Source organism: Medicago sativa, chromosome 8 (assembly GCF_051527215.1).
Source record: "Medicago sativa cultivar Bolivia chromosome 8, Bolivia_mono, whole genome shotgun sequence".
Lineage (NCBI taxonomy): Eukaryota > Viridiplantae > Streptophyta > Magnoliopsida > Fabales > Fabaceae > Medicago > Medicago sativa.
Window position 1 is genome coordinate 69,937,015 of NC_140756.1, and position 19,668 is coordinate 69,956,682.

The window sequence follows — 19,668 nt, forward strand, 5'->3', positions numbered from 1 at the left end:
GTACGTTTGATCAAAGCATGACTTTTTAATCCTCGTGAGCTTAACTCAGTTAGTAAGGACAATGAATAATATATGCAAGATTTGAGGTTCAAACCCCAATCACCACATAAAGAAAAACATGACTTTTTAGATTGTGTAATTGATTTTAAACGTCTACCACACATTTAATTGGTGAGACACATGTTTTACATCCGTAATTTGACATGTAGGAACTCTACTCATGTTGTGAGGTCTTTAGATGAGGTCCTCCATAATTTTATCTGTGGAACTCTACTCTTTGTTGTATTAAGGAGGACTTAGCTAGAAATAAGCTAAACCTTTCATATTATAGGTTTTGTTAATGTTTCTTGAAGGTCTGGTATGGCCATCCTCTCTATTGTATTCCACTTTTATGTTTAATATATTGAGTGTTTCTCATCTTAAGACACACCTTTTTGAAAAGATTAAAAATATTAGTAGCGATTGCGACAAATTCACTTTTGGTTCGATCATTATGCAATTGAATATTGATGAATTGATGCAAATAGAGAAAAAGTGTGACACCCTAAGCCCCAAAAATATTAATATTATTTGAGTGGTGATACATGTACAAAATATGAGGTAGACCCCACTCTACACCTTTATGTGGCATGGGGGCAAGTTTGTCCATTTACAAAAAAATGAGGGACAATTTTGTCTAAAACAAACCTTTAACTTTTTATCTTCTTCCAAACCCTCCACCCTCTCCTCCACCGCCATCGGACCTATTCTGTTTTCCATGAGTGTGACCGAAAGTCCCAACCTTCATCTTCATCCTTCTCCCTCTCTCTCTCCACCACATCCACCACCGTCCACGCCCACAACCAGATTGTCTGTCGCCCTCCTCACCACTATGTTCGTCGTCTGCCACTTCCCATCATAAAACCCATACCTAATTTCTCTCACATCCGCCTCCCTCACATTCACTCTACCATTATCCGCGACATCACCACCATCGTCTCTCCACCAATTGTCCACCAAAACCCCGATCGGTTTCCACCCCCACCTCTGGCTCCACCTTCTCTCATTATTGTCCAACCCCACCCCACCATTGTCCTTCTCACCACCGTCGTTGATCACCATCAACCCCAACCACCACCTCCATCATCCACCACCACCGTTCGGATCTGAGAAAGAGAGATTGGTGATGGGTTTGTGGATGAAGAGGGAGAAAGATGTACGTTTGAGAGAGAGAGAGAGAGAGAGCAAGAGAAGGTTGTGAAAAATTTTCTTTTTCTTTTTTGATTTTATTTAGTATTTAGTTTAATATTTGTTTTTGTTTTTTCCCATGTCATTTACTTCTTTTTTTAATGTATTTTTTAGCTATGTAAGCAGTGGTGGATTGGGTGTAGCACCCTTAAAGAGTGTTCAAAAGAAATTATCCATATACAAAAAATTAGTTTAATATACAGCAGAAAATTTTAGATTGACAACTTTTAAAAAAAAAAATAATAATTCCTTTATAAGGTTCAAGACATCACATCACAAATAGAGAGTTTCTCAAAAATATATCTGAAGATAATAACTACAACCATTCCCTGGTATCACTATCACAGCTGACTTCTCCTATAATCTAGACTTCAAGATTTATCAATTTGTATATATTGCAATTTCACAAACGCAAGGTCATGCTAGACAAACACACATAATGAAGAGGTGAGTTTTGAAAAACATGTAATAATATAAAACAAGTGAAACGAACATACAAATTTTCAAGTATGCACCATATCATATATAACCACATTTAAAAGAAATCATCGACCTCAAACGTCAACATAATTCACAATATCAAAATAGAAATTGTGGCATATCAAATCATAAAGTATAGACAACATCACAACAAATGATCTAGATTGAACATCAATATAACTCTACAAATTCTAATAGCTCAAACACAATTCAAACAATGATATACGTGTTCTTGAACTCTAAACATTTATTTGTTTGGTACCATTCTAATATGAGGTACTTGGTTAAGAGATCAATAGTACTATGTCATTGTGTGGGCGGACAGACAATTTACCATATCATGTTGATCTTATCATCATTGATAAGATTGGAGGGGAGATATCACGATGGTTTTATCATTATGGATAAGCCAGGAGGAGGAATATCATGATGGTCTTATTACTATTGATAAGTCAGGAGAGGGAATATTGATCTAAAATTTAGGCAAGTGCACCAAATCTTACCAAGTAATAAAGTAGTAAGTTAATCGCCTCCATAGGATTGTCGTTCAACTTGGTAATTAGCTGAATCTATTTAGAAAAGCAAATAAAAGATAAGATTTAAAGTGATTGTAGAGTTTTAATTGTCTTACCCAATGCGAGATTAGGTTTGGTTGATTTCAAGTGTCTAATGGTGATTAGCGAATCCTTAAATATCCCCTTTAAATGCAAACAAATATACTAAAAACATAACTAAAAACATCATATGTTATTCCATCATTACAACCCCAAACATAAATCATTGCTTGTCCTCAATCAACAAAATAACAAGAAGTTAGAACTTGACTAACTTACCACTTCCATGCAAACAACTTAGAGAAGATACTTCTACTCTTAACCACTTACAATTCCAAGATACACGTATGTAGCTCCTAAAGCCAGTGGGGTTGGTCAAGGCATTTTCCACACTCCAGTCGTCATGTGATTGTACCTTGCTCTAAAATTGAAGCAATTTTAAACAGACATTCAAGGAACATATTACCACACACACGTATAGGTCTTTTCAAGGTTATAACGTGGCTTAGGTTAAAGGTGGGATATATTTGAGAAAGTAGGCTAACAAATATTTTGGAGTTAGTTTCCTAAGAATTCCCTATTTAAAATACTTTTCTTCCATCATGTAGCTTTCGATTCAGAATCAGCCATAATCACTGTTCCTAAGATTCACAATCTGTCACAACTAATGTTTATGAGATTCTAGCTTTTATGCTAATTAAGAGAAATAGGTACAGGTAGAACTACTTTGTTTTTAAGAGACCAAACTATATTATTATTATTAAAGTAAATTACACTCCCCTCCCCTCAAAGATGATTTTATTACACTCCTCTCCCCTCTTATGTTAAAATATACACTCCCCTCCCTTGAAAAGTAAAATTTATACTCCCCTCCCTTATAAGATGCATGAATTACAACCTCATCCCTTAATAATTAAATATGCACTACACTTTAATCAATTTTGACATAAATAAATATTGTTATGATATATATTAATTTTGAACCACCATTTAAGAAAAATTAATTCATTTTTATATAATTTAAATGTCAATGATAATTAAATTTAAATATTTTTCTACTAATTTTATAATTTAGAGTATAAAATTAACTTTTAAATAACCATGCTTTATTGTCTTTAGTAATTTTTCACATATTTTAATTTTATTTTGGGTTGTCTCATATTTTATAATAGGGTTTAAAACCACATGTTAATGAAATTGTGAATAAAAAATAGCGATAAAAATATGTATTCAATTTTTTTATATATTAAAATAGACCCGCAATACTATTTTTTTCGAATTGTGTTAGATTATTATTTTTTTCCTAGATTATTAGAAATAAAAAAATATATTGAGGGAGTAAAGTGTAGATTTTTACATAAGAGGGGAGAGGAATGTAATTCAAGCTTCTCTTGGGGGAGGGGAGTGAAAAGTTTTCTAATACTAGACTCTTGACCCGTGCTACCGCACGGGTCCTACCGAGAAGAAGTTAAACGAATAAATCGCAACAATGTAAACGTTTATAGTTAATAGAAGTCTTATAAAAATTTAAAAATATTTTCCATTCCACGACAACAATAACAACAAAATGAGATGATAGTATACCTCAGAAAAAGGTTTGAACTTTAATCATCAAGATACATTACGAAAGACTTCATGATAAACAACATTTGAGATGATGATATGTATGCTCACAACTTTTGGGTGATAATACAGGGGCATGGCAAATCTCTAACATGTGAATACTAACATTACACAATATTACATAGATGGCTGTTTATTAATATTGCTACACAACAATCCTACGATAGTATCAATATCAAAATATAATCATAATCATAAGGTTACACAACTGCCCAATGAACAGCCACCAAATTCCTTCTCCAACCCACACATTACCCACAAATTTCTTGAATATGCTTTCAATATAGCAGCAGACATGTACACACGACCACAATCCCGATACCAGCAAATCTCAATAGCAACTTGATTCAATGCCAGAATATATCAACCATCCTTACCACTGTAAGAACACCAGTGCAGCAGAACAGAACAGCCAAAGATGACACGCCAGAAATAGTTAAGCAGACCAAATATCATGTATATCCCAAAATTTCCCTCTTCACGAATCCATTCACAATTAGACGATATATAATCGATGTAGTTCTAACACCCTTCACATACGCAAATACTGGAAATCCCATAACAAAATAACATAAAGCTTCCTCTTCATAGATACCAAACCTAAATCCAATTTCCTCAATAATAGCCGAACAAAGTCTAAGCCAGACTAACAAAACCATACCAAAACTTCAAATGTCCTTAAAGCCAGACTAACAAAACCATACCAAAACTTCTTCCTACACCATACATATGCAGCGGAAATTTATAATTACCTACTAGGACATGGACTTTAAGGAATCAATACACCACTGAGATGAAGGACATTTGAAGCATGTTGATCTTACGCTTAATCAATAGCAATATATCATTTGACATGTTCTGAAATAAACTCAAATCAACCAAGTCCCAAAACAAATTAAAATCCTATTTTTCAGGCTAGTGTTGTGACATAATTACTATAATTGATTTGAGTTGGTTTTAAGACATAAGGTCTGTTTCCATAAAAAATTAAGCTTCTGATTTGAGTAAGTTTCGGAACTTAAGGTTACAATGCAAACTTGAAAAATAGAAATAATAGAACTCAAAATTCAAGTATATCAAGAGAATCTAATTGTTACCAAATTAATCTAAGTAATTTCATCATTGCCCATTATTTGCTCTTTGTCTTCACTTGTCTTTTGATTTTGAAGTGCTGATCTCATGGTTTTTAGTTCTCAACTGTTCTTCAAACTTCTACAATAATTTTTAATTTATAAAACTCTTATTTCTTGACTCATTCGAGTTCCACTTCAATTTTTAAAACATTGATTTAAAGTTTAAACACAACTATTACATTCAAAACATCATAAGGGACATGAAAAACAGAAACTCCATTTCTCTAGTAGACCATGCAACTCCAATAAAGTGAACAGAGAGTATACTGCAATGGGACTCAATACTCATGTTATTGTTATCTTTAATTAAGTCAGCTACATATTTAAATAACCCTGAAATCATTAGAAAGTGAAAACACAAACATTGAATGATATGTTTACAGTCCATGAATTTCTGATTTGGAATGATCAATATATGTAAATAAATTCAGTATGCAGCTAACATGCAGAAGAATCAAGGAATGTTTGTATTGATAATCATATCTCAGACCTATAAGAAGTGTACAAACACTTGCTATAACATGATATTATAATCATAGCCAAATTGCAGAAAACTTGACTTAAATTCTGAAATTTATAAGAACAGATAGCAAACGTAAATTGAGAGCACTAACTTTTATGAAAACAGATTTTTGAGCCAAAACTATTGTTATCAATCAAGGCATCAGCGAATCATCACGACCAAAACCCTTGTAAATATAATCACCTATCATACCTCTAATGACCGGATTTTTTTTAGCGATAACATGATATTAAATTCAAATCGAAAATGCAAATAACTTGAGTTGAATTCTGAATTTAATATGAACTGAAAGAAAAAGCAACTAAGAAAATCATTTTCCATTTCAAAGGTTTTAAACAACAAAGTTCACTTTTTCAGCATCACATATAAACTACAAAATAAAATCCAACCACAATCCTTCGATCATATCATAAAATTACTGAATTACCGACCACAATCCTTTCATCATTTCTAATGCGATGTCGTAATCAATTTCCTGATGGCACTCTATTAAATCTTCTATAGTCATCCGCATTGTCTCCAGCAACTCCTCAGCCACGGGACGTGCACTATATGAAGACATCATGCTCACACCTTGAGTCAATTGTACATCAGCAGAATCCATTCTATCAACAAACAAAATACGTAAAGTTGTTAACCATGGTCATGCGTAAAAATGTTCGAAAATCATGTATTTATATGTTACAACACAATACTTTTTTTTGTACATTTCAACTTCAGGCAGATCGCCGTTTAAAATAACTTTTGTCCCAAAGAATGAGTTCACCACACCCATTGCAACGTGGACGTGTATGCAATGTGTTAACAGAAAAAAAAATAACGAAACAATATAGTTCAGACATGAATTGTGATGTGGAGTTGACTGTATCTACCCATATAGTATTTCCTAGTTTTGCCAAACCGTAATATCAATATTATCGGCTGGGAATTATCATTCACAGCAAAATACTTCTCAATTGTTTTTGCAAGTTCACCCCAAAAAGAACAGTGGATTCTTCTTCCCCTGCAATGTATAATGATATTCATTTTCACTTCACATAATATATAATATCCACGTTAATATATATCTTACTCAATATCTTCTAATTTGATATCAATGACTTTGGTCTTTCTACCATTTTTATCGTTTTCTCAGATATTATCCAGCTCAAAACAGCAGACAGTAACAGTAATGGAACTGCTACACCAGATGGTAACTAAAACCAAAAAACAAAACTCCTAACAGCTGCTGGCCGCAAAACTTCAGAAAATTAAGGCTGTAAACTTTTCAAAACAAAACTAAAGAAACAACCAATGTAGCAAATGGTTTTGTTCAAAATTTCACAAATAATAGAGAAACCAATGATTTTGAGTTGAAAAGTTCATAATTTTCTTCTACAAACATAATATTAACAACTTTCTTGCAGATGTGTAGGTTAAAAAAATCACAGAATAATTTTTTTTTTAAAAAAAAAAAAACTCAACTACCTTGAAACCCCAATTGCTATATTTTGATTTTTTTGCCAAATAGCTGCATTTCTTGCCAAGGAAAGCTCAGATATAGAATCAAATTTGATAGAACCACCGAGTAAGATAAATTATGACCTAACAGATGAAGAATTAAAGATTTAATTGAGAGAAAAGAAAGATGATTTGCAAATATAAAGTAGTGGTAGAGATTTCTAAACCCTAACAAATTGATAGAAATTAGAGAAAAATAGTGAGAGAAGGGGTACCTAAAATTGCTATATTTAGGGTCCAATTCGTACTCCAATCCTCACAATTTCATCAAACTAAACTTCACCGATTTTCTTGTGAAAGTTATAACTTCACCGATTTACAATCCGGTTTGCATAACCAAATGAACAGCAAGCAAGACACAACACATGAGGTACTTCATCGCTCTCTCCGAAGGAAGAAGGAGTTAGAGGAGGAAAGAGTTTGGCATTGAAAACATAAGAGTGAATGGGAATAGGAAAAGAGTCGAGAGAATGGGGAGATAGAGAGACACCTCGGGTAATACAAATTCATTTGAAAACTGGATGGACATTGAAGGTTCATGAGTGGGTACTTGGCAGATAGGGTCAGCACTTAATGCAAGCTTGAAAGGTCATCAGATCAAAGGCTGAGATTTAAGGTGTGGTTGGCAGTTGAGATTAGCATTAATTATGGATTAGGGAGGGAAAAATAGGAGTGATTAGGGCAACACTGCCAGCACATCAAGTTAGGCTTTTATAATAAAGGATGTTTTGAATAAGAGGGGAGGAAAGTGTATATTTTAACGTAAGAGGGGGAGGGAGTGTAATTCAAGCATCTTTGAGGGAGGTGAGCGTAATTTACTCTTATTATTATTTTGTGTGTAGACCATCATTTTGATGTTTTATCTACATTTTTCTTTTTTATTTTTTTTCTTTTGATAACCAAGTTCTACTGGTACCCCACCCCAAATTTAAGATGTTGTTAATGTGAAGACGATTTCCTTCTTAGTTTTGCTTGGGTTTTAATGATAACAAACACACATTACAAAAGAAGAAAGCTTACGGAGGCTCAAGTTGAAGAATGAAGATAATGAGACTTGGCTTCATAGTTATAATTTTGTAAGTATGGTCCTTATCTTTGACACTATTATTCTTAACATTTAACAAGACTTAGAATGCTCAGAAAATAATTACAAACATTTTTTTAAAATCCTCATATGAAGCAATGCCTAAAGATCTTTTGAAAATAAATCACACACTCACAATGATTTTAATCTAAAAGTGATTTTACATTAAAAAAAAATATGTTTACATGAAAAGCCATAATTTATTATGGAAATTGCACAACTATTTTTATCATATAAATATATTTAACATGCATTATCGTGGCCAACACCAATTATTTTATTATACATGGCATAATTCTTTTCTTCAAAGAAATAGTTTTAACATTCATGAAAGTTTTCTGAGCACTAAGATTCTTATTGTGTTAAGAGTGATATGGATCAAAGATACTGCCATATTATTATTATTCTTCAATTACTTTTGTAAAAGGTTTCTCGCCATTATTGGTGGGAATTGTTGTAATTTGTAAAGATAGTGGGGTAATATCTTGTGATTGGTGTAAAATGATCTTTGACTCGGCGAGATTTAAAGTCCACCAAAAGTGTTTGGTGTTTGTGTTGTAATCAAGAGAGAGTTTCTTTCTTGTGTTTATGTTAGAAAGATTGTTAGGGAAATAGGGATGAGATTGGTTGTAACAAAGATTCTAACATAGTGAATTCCTTCGGAATGTGAAAAGAGTGGATGTACCTGTAAGGGAACCACTATAATTTCCTTTTGTTCTTTCTCTTTCCTCTACTCTTTATTTTTCTGCATTTCCATTCAAACCTTCATAATCACTTTCCAGAAAAATTTACCACTATTTCACCCCCTAGGTTTCAATATAAAATTACAACTTGTTCCAAAGAGCAACTCCAAACTTAATTTCAAATCAGGACAAGTATTTCACTAATCTATCTAACTCCAAAAGAAATCAAACAAATGTATCATTATAGGGTTCAAAACTTGTGACATGATTCAAGTCACATAAGTAACAAAGAAAGAAAATTTTCATAGAGGCTCAAAGTGGTTCCACAAAGAATATAACAATAATAATAAAGGATGGCTTGAAAGGCTCAAGACACCAAAACAAGTGCCTCATGTGTATGATAAAACAACTGATAGTCTGTAAAGAACGACTGCAATCTCAAGAAAAAATTACAATCCACATAGAACACACATATAGAAAAAATTATAGTAGAAAGAGTGGAATATATTTTTGGGCTCAAAATCTCACCGTTTATACTATACAGAATTGTAATGGAGAATATTTCTGAGTATCTTCCGCAGCAAGCCTGAAAAGTTAAATGTTCTTGAACTTCGGAAGTAAGCTAGGCCTACGTTGTTAATGGTTGGAATAATTCTTCTAGACTAAAACAAAATTTTTGAGGTTTTTGAAAAAGGAAAGGTTATGCAATTCATGTAAAAACAATGTGCCTAGTTTCGAGTTAGCAAACAGTAAAAGAAAGAAATTGGTAGTTGGAATGCTATTTGAAATAAATAAAATTGAAAATTACTAAAAATAAACGTATGGGTTGCCTCAGATTCAACACTTGTTTAGAGTCTCGAGCTTGACTTATTTGTCTAAGGTGACCTTTGGAGCCCCAAACCTTCAGGCTCTTTGTGTTCTTCTTCCTTGTCTTCCTCTATTGTCCAATCCCTTTCAGAATCTGACCATCCACACTTTTCTATTTCCTTTTCCAAAAAGTTCACCCAATCAACAAAACTATTGAAATAATTTTCTTTTTCTCAAGAAACTTCATCTACTTCTTGCTTGTCCCTGTATGTTTCTTCCACCAATCCAATTTCAGACTTAGGAACTTCAATGTAACTCATGACATCATCTTGAATCATGACATGTTCACCATTTGTGATGGACTGCACAGTGAACGGTCTGCACCACTCTTTCCTTTTAGATTGACTTGGATGATCTAACCTGTTAGGATTTCAAAGCATTACCTTATCTCTTGTTTCAAATGCTGGTTTTTCTTCGAAACTTCATTCAGCTCTATCTAGGTATTCCTATATGCTTGAATTGTCACCAATCTCCTAATCTAGATCCTTTGGTTTGGTGAGTCGTGGCCTCTTGAATGCTTTTACCATTTTGCACACTTGTTTGGATTGTTGTCCTTCAGTGTTGGCATTAACTTCATAGGTCTGAGAATCACCATTTGATCTGATCACAATCCTCCATTTGTGCACATATATGAGTGCTTGAGCAGTTGCAAGGAATGATACTCATGATATCAAGGGACACTCTTGGTAATAAGTTATCTCCATAACTGTAATATCTGCAAGAAAAGAAAATTTGTCAACTTTTACCTGTACATCTTTGACTATCCCATCTACCTTGGTTTTAGAACCATTAGCCAATCTTATGATAGCATTGCTTGGCTGCAGTTGCAGACCTTAAATCTTTTCAAAAGTTTCAATGGGCATCAGGTTAATGCTGGACCCCAAGTCCATTAAAGCTTCTTCGATGTAGATGCCATTGTTGGAGTGAGGAAGGTTGAAACAGCCAGGGTCTTCTTCCTTCTAGGGGTCTTCTTCTCTTGAAGAATTTGCCACTTTTGTCAAAAATTCCATATTGCTTGATAACTCTCCTGCTTGTTGATTGAAGTTGTTGAGTAGCCTTACCAATTTTAGGATTAATGTTAGTAGTTTTAGAGATTGGATGTTTGGCTTTCCAACGTCTGTAAGCCCTCAACTAGTTTTGAAAGTCCTTCTCAGATTGAGATTTTTTCCTTATGTTCCATGTCCTTCCTTCTATGAGATTGAATGTTTGGCTTTTCTTCAAGTAACTGGTCAACTATGGAAAAATAATTCAACTTTTTCTCCATTCAGGTTGTTTCTGTAATGCTTCTAGAAGGTTTGGTGTTAAGGCCACTTTCCTAAAGAGTTTATATAGATCTTGGTGTCTTTGCCAGTTTTCCTTTTCTTCTCTGGAGAGACGGTTTTTACTGGAAAACTTGTTGCAGCTCATGAATAAAAGACTCTACATCTCCCACTTTTGTGCCCTCATTTTCTTCTTCATCCAAGCTTTTTTCTTCTTTTTCCCTTTCAGTTTCACTCTCAACAACTTCCTCCTTAATCACCATTATTCAACTTTCTCCCATTGGGTTGTCTAAGGTGGTTCTTGAAAATCCTACTCTAGACATGTTAGCTAGTGGTGTAGAAATCTTCCCAATCTGCATCTCGAGGTTCTTGATAGATGCTTCATTGTTTCTTTGAGCTTCTTTTTAATTTTCTGAGAGAGCTTCAATTTGACTTTGAGTTGCCTGCATATATTGGGTTAAGAATTCTTCCAAACTCTTCTTCGACTATTGCTGATTTGGTGTTTGGGTTGGGTTAAGAGAATTGTCTCTTCTCCATAAAAAATTTGGATGTTCTGCCCAGCCTGGATTGTAGGCGTTGGAGTAAGGATTCCTTTGTTGCCTAGTGTAAACAGCCATGTATTTTGTAACAGCCAGTTTTTCGTTAGGTTTATTTATTATTTATTATTATATGTGTTTAATTGTTTGTTTGTGTGTTTGAATTGAGATTAGTGGATTTTTAGGTGAGAGGGGTATTTAAGTCATTTTTAGGACTAAGGGTATTTTGGTCATTTGAGGAGCGACGGTAAACTAGTGATTTTAGAATGAAGAGTATTTTAGTGTTTTAGTGTGAATAGTTATTTTTGCTAAGATTGGTAATAACTTGAAGTAATTATTTTGAGATGGTAGTTAATGAGATATTTAATGAGTTAAGTGAGTAGTAACTTTTTAATTAGACTATTACTTTTCCCACCCAATTGCATTCTCACGCACCCTGTAAAATTTCCAAAAGTGCCATCGGGTTTTCGGATTATAAAATCTGAAAACATTCAAAGTGAATTCAGATTTTATAATCCGAAATATGGTTATGTATAATCAGCAATCAGAATCTCTCCCATTTCAGCAGTTTTGAATTTTGCTTTTAAAAATAACAAAAAAAACAAAGTAAAAAATGCTAAAAATCTGTCAAATAAAATCATAAAAATATAAAAATACAAACAAAAAATTCTAAAAATAAAATAAAACTAATGCAAATTTTTTCGGATATTTCTGAGAATATGAAAAATTAAAAATAGGTCTAAACAATGGAATTTTGGATTTTGAGGGGCCAAGTCCCATAAGAAGTCCCTTCTACGGTGTAACGCCCTACTTCTATTAAAGCGATTACACACGCGATATTACAAATATTCAAGAAATAGACATCACGTCTTCAATAATTCTCAAAAGAAAACATGCATAAAAATTTCTCAAAAACATCGCAGCGGATAATTAACATACATCTCCAAATAGCCATGTCATAACCATCACAATACATCACCAAAACAAATCTCCAGACTCAACATATGAGTAAACAAAGTCTCAACCACATATAAAATAGTCAACACCAAAATAAAGAAAGACTGACATCCTAAATCAGAGCCCTATACTAAGACTCCAAAAGCGGTAGACGAGGTAGCTCCAAAGCTAGCCTCCAGCTACTCACCAAGAAAAGATAAGCTAATCTTGCACACCGTCTACACCATATTTAAATACAGTGATGCGGTCGACCAAACGACCACTGGGGATTAGTCCACAATTCATAATTAAGCATAATCGAATGAGAAGGTAATCATCGAATTAAACTTCAAAAAACAAGCAAAATGATAGATCGATATCAACATAATCCATCAACATATATGGGTTCACCTTATCACAAGTTCATCAACATTTAATGCTTCTACAAAGCACAAAGATTATGCAACTCACAAGTATACAACTCATCAAATATACAAATCACCAATCACAACAATCACAAAGCTCATAAGCACTATGACTCATGTCAAATCATGCAATGCGCCTAGACCCAACTTCTATATGCATGTGGTACCGAATCATCGTCAAGGTCGTCACCTCAAAACGTCGCCTCCTGATACATATTAGTATCATAACCATCACCTCTGAACATCGCCTCTGAATACTTATGAATGCATGAACATATGACACAACTATGCATACACTCATACAACAACTCACCGACATAACACCGACACCTTTCATACATGCAACACCACCAATATGTCATCACCAATTAGCATGTATGAGTTCAACACATCAACAACCAACAACATATTTATCATGTTATAATTTATCGACATAAACAACGACACAAAACACCGTCATCAAATTTAACATCATTAGCATAGTAATCAAAAGTCAACACTTTCAAAGAAAGTCAACACCTTGACCGAAAAGTCAACATTAAAGAATTCATCAAAACAAACATCAACTCACCCTCATTTCATCATACTCTAATCATATAAACATGATTACAAGACATTCCTTAAGTTATCATACCATTAGGACACAATTCGATAAAATCCGTCTATTGTTCACAACTTTAAAACAATTCTAGAATTCAACCAAAAACTAAGAAAATATGTTCAATTGCCTCAACAAAGCATATGCATTACTCACATATGTTCATAGTAGCTTAGGCATATGAGTATCCTAGGCCAATTCCAAGAAATCACAAAATCACACCAAGTTTGTCTATTTCGGTAAAATTCCCACCTTTCCGGTTAAATCTCCAAAACCAAGTAAATAAGTTCAATTTCCTCAACTATGTATACACGTAAATCAAATATGAGTGCAATAGTGTATACATGTGCATTTCACCGGCCAAATACGACAAATTCTTAAAATTCGCAAAGTTCGTCTCATTTTTATCATATTGCAAAACCAATTCATTATCAAAAGAAACTAAGTTTGATCCATCATTCCATAGGTTAAATACTCTTAAACATCCTAATTAAATTCCTAGTACTAGAGTTTTGAGGTTTGGAAACCAACCATAAGTTTTGGGTTGACTTAAAAATAGTTAAGCTGAATTTTCGTGGAATTTCACCAAACCTACTTGGAGTATTTTCATCATAACGTAAAATCTAAAAATTATTTTCAAGTCAAACCAAAGCCATTGGAAATCCAACATCTTTATCTAAAAATTTCATGTTTACACCAAAAGCCAATTCAAAACAGAAATGGGTGAAAAATGCACATAAACACAAAAACTGAAAGTCTGACATCACGCACGGTCGTGCCTACGCACGGTCGTGCAGCTCAATGTCGAGCCACACGCACGGTCCGTGCCTGTAGGGCACACGGTCGTGCTCGTTTGACAGCACAAATTTTCCGATTTTTCCGTTTTCACCATTTCGCGCATAAAATTCAAACCGTTAATCCGTTTTCGATGCCGTTTTCGCCTACGCGCTCCTGACACTTAGCTCTATCATATTCTACAGAGAAATTAAAGTTTCAACTATCCCAAAATAGCTTTCCAGAATCTCACATAATCACTTATTTTCAAAGACGCTTAAACGTCGATTTTTCACACTCCCAAACGACTCAACTAACATAACCTTAACATAAAAAAAGAAATTCCACAAGGTTTAACTCATTCAACAACATCAAAATTTCAGTCCACAACTTCGTTCATCAAAAGTTCATTTTAGTACTTCACACATAAAACTTAACACAACTTCACAATTCAAACCACAACCTCACAAATTGGAATACCCATAGTATAATTCAACAACAACAACAACAACAACAACATCTCACAACAGCCACATCATCATTTAAACATGAATTCATCAACAAACAACAACAACAACACCATTTTATACCAATTTGAGCAAAAATCAACAAAGGTTCATGTAACCACAATTCAAACATGTAAATTCAACATCAACAACATGTTTAGCATCAATTTCGAATACCCAAATTTAGTATCAAAGTAAGAACACGAAGTTCATCATTTAAATTCACAAAAAGCACAATTCATAAAATAAGCGCTCATAGAATTAAGTAGAAAAAGTGATTATAACTTAAATTATGAGTGAGTACCATCCCCCTTACCTCAACTAAGCACAATCCTAGCCTTGGCTTCACTTTTTCTCCTCAATCGCTACCCACTTCTTCCTCTCCAAGCTCTTCTTCTCTTCAAACCCTTTTCTCCTTTCTCTAGCTCTTTCTCTCTCTACCTCTCTCAATGTTTGTGAAAATGAGTGTGTAGACCTAATTTCTCTTAAGACTAAAGTTTATATAGGCTTTACATAAATGGGATCAACCCTCAATTGTCTTAATGGGCTTAAAGTTCTCACTAACTAATTCACCGAGTTTCTACTCACTTACGGATAAAAATAATGAATAGTTACCGTCTCCTATTTAATTACCCCACTCACTAGTAACTTAGTAAAAATAATTATTCTCACTCAAAACACTACTAAAAATAATCCTCATCGTAAAATGACTAAAATACCCTTGAGTCCAAAATGATTAAAATACCCTTCTTAAGCCAAAATCTACCAATCCCGGATAAAATACACACAGAGAAAATTAATCACATATGAGCACATATAAACACACATAATAAATAATTAAAATAATTCTAGCGAAAATCGGGCTGTTACATACGGGAGTTTTGATCCTTGATTTAGTTCTGATTTTCTGAGGAAGTTTCGGAGCAATCCGATCAAGTAGCCCAAAAACCCGATTTTTGACTAAGAACAACTAACAATGACCCAAAACAGAAGGATGAGAGTTAGAAAAATTAATATTGTCCTTAAAATGAATGTCCATGTTACAAACATATTCATAATTTGTGCTAATACAATTCAGATTATATAATCTGAACTGTTTTTCCCTTAAAATAGGTGGTGTTCGGATTCTATAATCCAAAAAATCAAGTAACGCGCCCTATTTTTTTAGATTTTCGGATTTTTTCGGATTATATCCCTTAAAATAGGTGGTGTTCGGATTCTATAATCCAAAAAATCAAGTAACGCGCCCTATTTTTTTAGATTTTCGGATTTTTTCGGATTATAAAATCCGAATTGGTGAAAAACTCATTTTTTTTTCACCCTATAACAAAGGAAAACACGAGTTCGGATTTTAAAATCAGAAAATCTCATGGACATTTTTGGAAGAAAAAAAATAGGGAGCGCGAGAAATGGATGAGGTGGGAAAAGTAATAGTCTTTTAATTGAGTGGTAAGAGACACTAGGCCCATTATAAGATGAGATGACCTAGCCCATTAGTTAGAGTATAAAAGAATAACACTAGTGAAAATTAGGGTTAGACTCTCATTTGCACACATTCACAAAAAAGGGTGTCTAGAGAAAAATAGAGAGAATTGAGAGAAAAGTGAAAATAGAATAAAAGAGAAGAACCCAAGTGAAGTAAAGAGAAGAGCAAGCTAGGATTCAAGAAGGGAGTGAAGTTTTAGCTAGAGCTGAGGGAATTTGAGGTAAGGGGATAGGTTTGTTCTCTATAATATAAGCTATAATCATGTTTTATCTTTTGTGTCATGTTTGTCTTTGTTGAATTGTGAAATTAATGAGTTTGTATGTTGATTTTCGTTCTTGGAGTTAAAAGATGATTTTGGGTATGTGAAAATTGTTGGAAAATTGTTGCTGAAGCATGAATTTCATTGTTGATATATGTTAAGTTGTTTACTTTGAAATTCTAGCTTAAATTGGTGGAAATGGAGATGTTGTTGTTAATTATTGTTGAAATTATGACATATGTGCTCTAAATGTTATTGGGTATGTATTTGTATTGAGAATCCATGAATTTGAGTGTGGTAAATGTGATTGTTTGGTTAAGTTGTTGTGTTTTATGAGACTTTGTGAAAATGGGTTAAAAGAGGAGAATTATGATTTTGATGATTTTGAATGGATTAATGAGGTTGTTGTGTTGATTTAGATTGATTAGAAATTCTATTTTGAATCAAAGGTTTTGGGTGTGGAATCGTTTGGGAGAAAATTGGTTTTTTGGGTTAAAATTCAATTTAAGCACTTTTGAGAAATAAGTGATTTTGGAAGAATTGAATTAAGTTGTTTTGGGCTAGGAAACAATGTTTTTGAGTGAGTATAAATGGTGTAAGTGTTTGGGACGCGTTTGGTGCGATTGGGAGCGAAAACGGTTTTGAAAACAGACTCCCGCACGCGAAAATGAATTTTTGAAAATGTTGTGATGTCAGTCACGCACGACCGTGCGTGTTGTAGGCACAGACCGTGTCAACCATTCGCACTTGGTCTGCACAACCGTACGCAGTGTGCAGGGTCCCATAAAGTCGATTTTCGTATTTTTAAGGTCCGATATGCATCCCAATGAGTCTCAAATACCTAAACTTATTTCATTGAAGTGTAATTGAGCTTTTATGAGTGGTTTAACATAGCTATACTTTAAAAATGAAAGGATTTTGAGAAATGGAGAAAATGAGATGAATTTTGCAATGTTTGCGAAATAGACAAACTTTGTGGAAAGATAATGCTATGTTTGAACTTATGGGATATCAATTAACATGTAGGGGTAACATGAAGGTGTGTATGGGCTTGAATCATTGATTTGGTGAAATAATTAAAAATAGACGAATTTTGTGAAAATAGACGAACTTCGGCGAAATAAGGAATTATGATTTGATAATTTGCAAATGACTTTGTATTCATGATAACATGATGAAATAAGAATGAACCAAATATAGTTAGGTGTATAACATGTTGGTTATTGTGATGTGGGTGATGGTTCGTCTATTATGTGATTTGTGCTTATGAAGTGATATTGCTTCTTTGTTTTGATGATCTGTTGTTGATTTGGTGATAAATGTATATGCATTATATGATGTTGAAAGCATGTACATGTAATGTTGATTGGTGATATTAATATATTTGAGACAATGTCGTTAAGATGATGAACTTTTGATGATGATTAAAGAATGAAAATATGCTTGGATTTGTTATGATCAATTTTATTCACATGATGTTAGTATTCTAGAAATTATGAATATGCATATATACATATATATATATATATATATATATATATATATATATGCATGAATTAGTTGGAATCCTAGAATGCTATTTTTATGCTTATATCTTATTATGTGAATGATATCTAACCCCAGTGGTCGTTTGCTTGACCGCCTCACTATTTTTAAAAAATGGTGTAGACGACGTGCAGGTTTAAGTTCATTTTGCTTGTGAGTGCTTGAGGCTTAGCTTGGAGCTACCTCTTTATCTTTTGCTTGGAGTCTAGATTAGGCTTTGATTAGGAGCGTCGGGACTTAATGTTATATTTATGTTGTTGCTGAGACTTGTTGTTTATTATGTATGAGATTTGAGATACTGTTGGTGATGTATTATAAGACCTGAGACATGGTTGTTGAGATTGTTATATGTTGTTGAGATATTTATGATGTTGTTTTCCGCTGCGAGTTTTATGAAAACCGAATTATGCATGTTTTGAGAAAAAGAAGACGTGATATCTTAAACTCTTTCGAATAAATGATTTATTGCATTTGGGGATTAAGGGTGTCACAAATTTCATTATTAATTTAGCGAATTGTTGATTATTTTCTACCATTTTAGCATATTGTTGTCAAGTCTCTTCTTCAATACTTGTTAATTTTTTTTGCACATTTCTTGGTGTTCTATTGGCTATTAAATTCTTAAAATCCATTAGATTTATTTTACTAAATCTTTCATTTGTTGCTAAAAAGATGATCAGGTCATTAGACCATTTTTCTAAAATTTCGTATGGATTTCCTACACAGTCCAGGTTTAATAATTGTTTCGATTTTCTTTCTTCATAATAGGGTTTAAATTCATTTGAAATTTTTGTCCATTTTCCACTGACTCTAGTATAACATATTTGATTCATTGTTTCATATTCATACTAGTTTAGATACCCGGCGTTGCCCGGGTTAGATATTAAATAAGTTTTATAAGTTTGTGTGCACGAATACACGTGTCAGTATATTAGATTGAATTTATTTAAATTTACAATTATAATAATATCATAAAAATAAATATAAATATTTCAAAAAAAATTAAAAATAAATATAAATGAAGATGAATGTCCAATGCAAGAATAAAAAGTGTAACAAAATCAATAATGAATTAGTCCAAGTGGTAATAGTTTTGGGTCCTTTAAACATGGACTATTACTTTCCCCCCCTATTGCCTTCTCCCGCGCCCTGTAAAATTTCTAAAAATGTCCTTGTGCATTCCGGATTTTAAAATTTGGATTCATGTTTACTATTTCGGATTTTATAATACGGACAATTCTTATGTATAATCAGCCATCAGACTCTCTCACATTTCAATAGTTTTGAGTTTTCCTTTTAAAAACAACAAAAAACTAAGTAAAAAATGCTAAAAACCTGTCAAATAAAATCATAAAAATATAAAAAATAGTACCAAAAAATTCTAAAAATCAAATAAAAATGAAAAATTAATAAAAATGAAAAATGGGTCTAAACATGGAATTTTGGATTTTGAGGGGCGGAGTCCCGTAAGAAGTCCCTTCTACGGGAGTCATGGTCCTTGAATTTTTTCTGATTTTCTGGGGATGTTTCGGAGCAATCCGATCAAGTAACCCGAAAACCCGATTTTTGTTAAATAAAATATTGGTTTTTAAAAATAGAAAAAATAATAAAAATATTGAAAATGAATGTGGAAGTGACATGTGGCATAAAAAACCTTACTTTATATATAT

General features: G+C 33.1%; 2 long non-coding RNA genes across 2 annotated transcripts; one reads left to right on the forward strand and one right to left on the reverse strand.

Moving 5' to 3' along the window:
• Positions 1 to 5,835: 5,835 nt before the first annotated feature.
• Positions 5,836 to 8,105, reverse strand: LOC146901020 (uncharacterized). Its single transcript, XR_015022828.1, has 3 exons — positions 7,256 to 8,105; positions 7,008 to 7,124; positions 5,836 to 6,145 (listed from the first exon to the last, which is right to left on the reverse strand). It is a non-coding gene; the product is annotated as an uncharacterized LOC146901020 (long non-coding RNA).
• An 8,166-nt stretch (positions 8,106 to 16,271) lies between these two features.
• On the forward strand, positions 16,272 to 18,456 carry LOC146901021 (uncharacterized). Its single transcript, XR_015021035.1, has 2 exons — positions 16,272 to 16,414; positions 18,122 to 18,456. It is a non-coding gene; the product is annotated as an uncharacterized LOC146901021 (long non-coding RNA).
• The last annotated feature ends 1,212 nt before the right edge of the window (positions 18,457 to 19,668 follow it).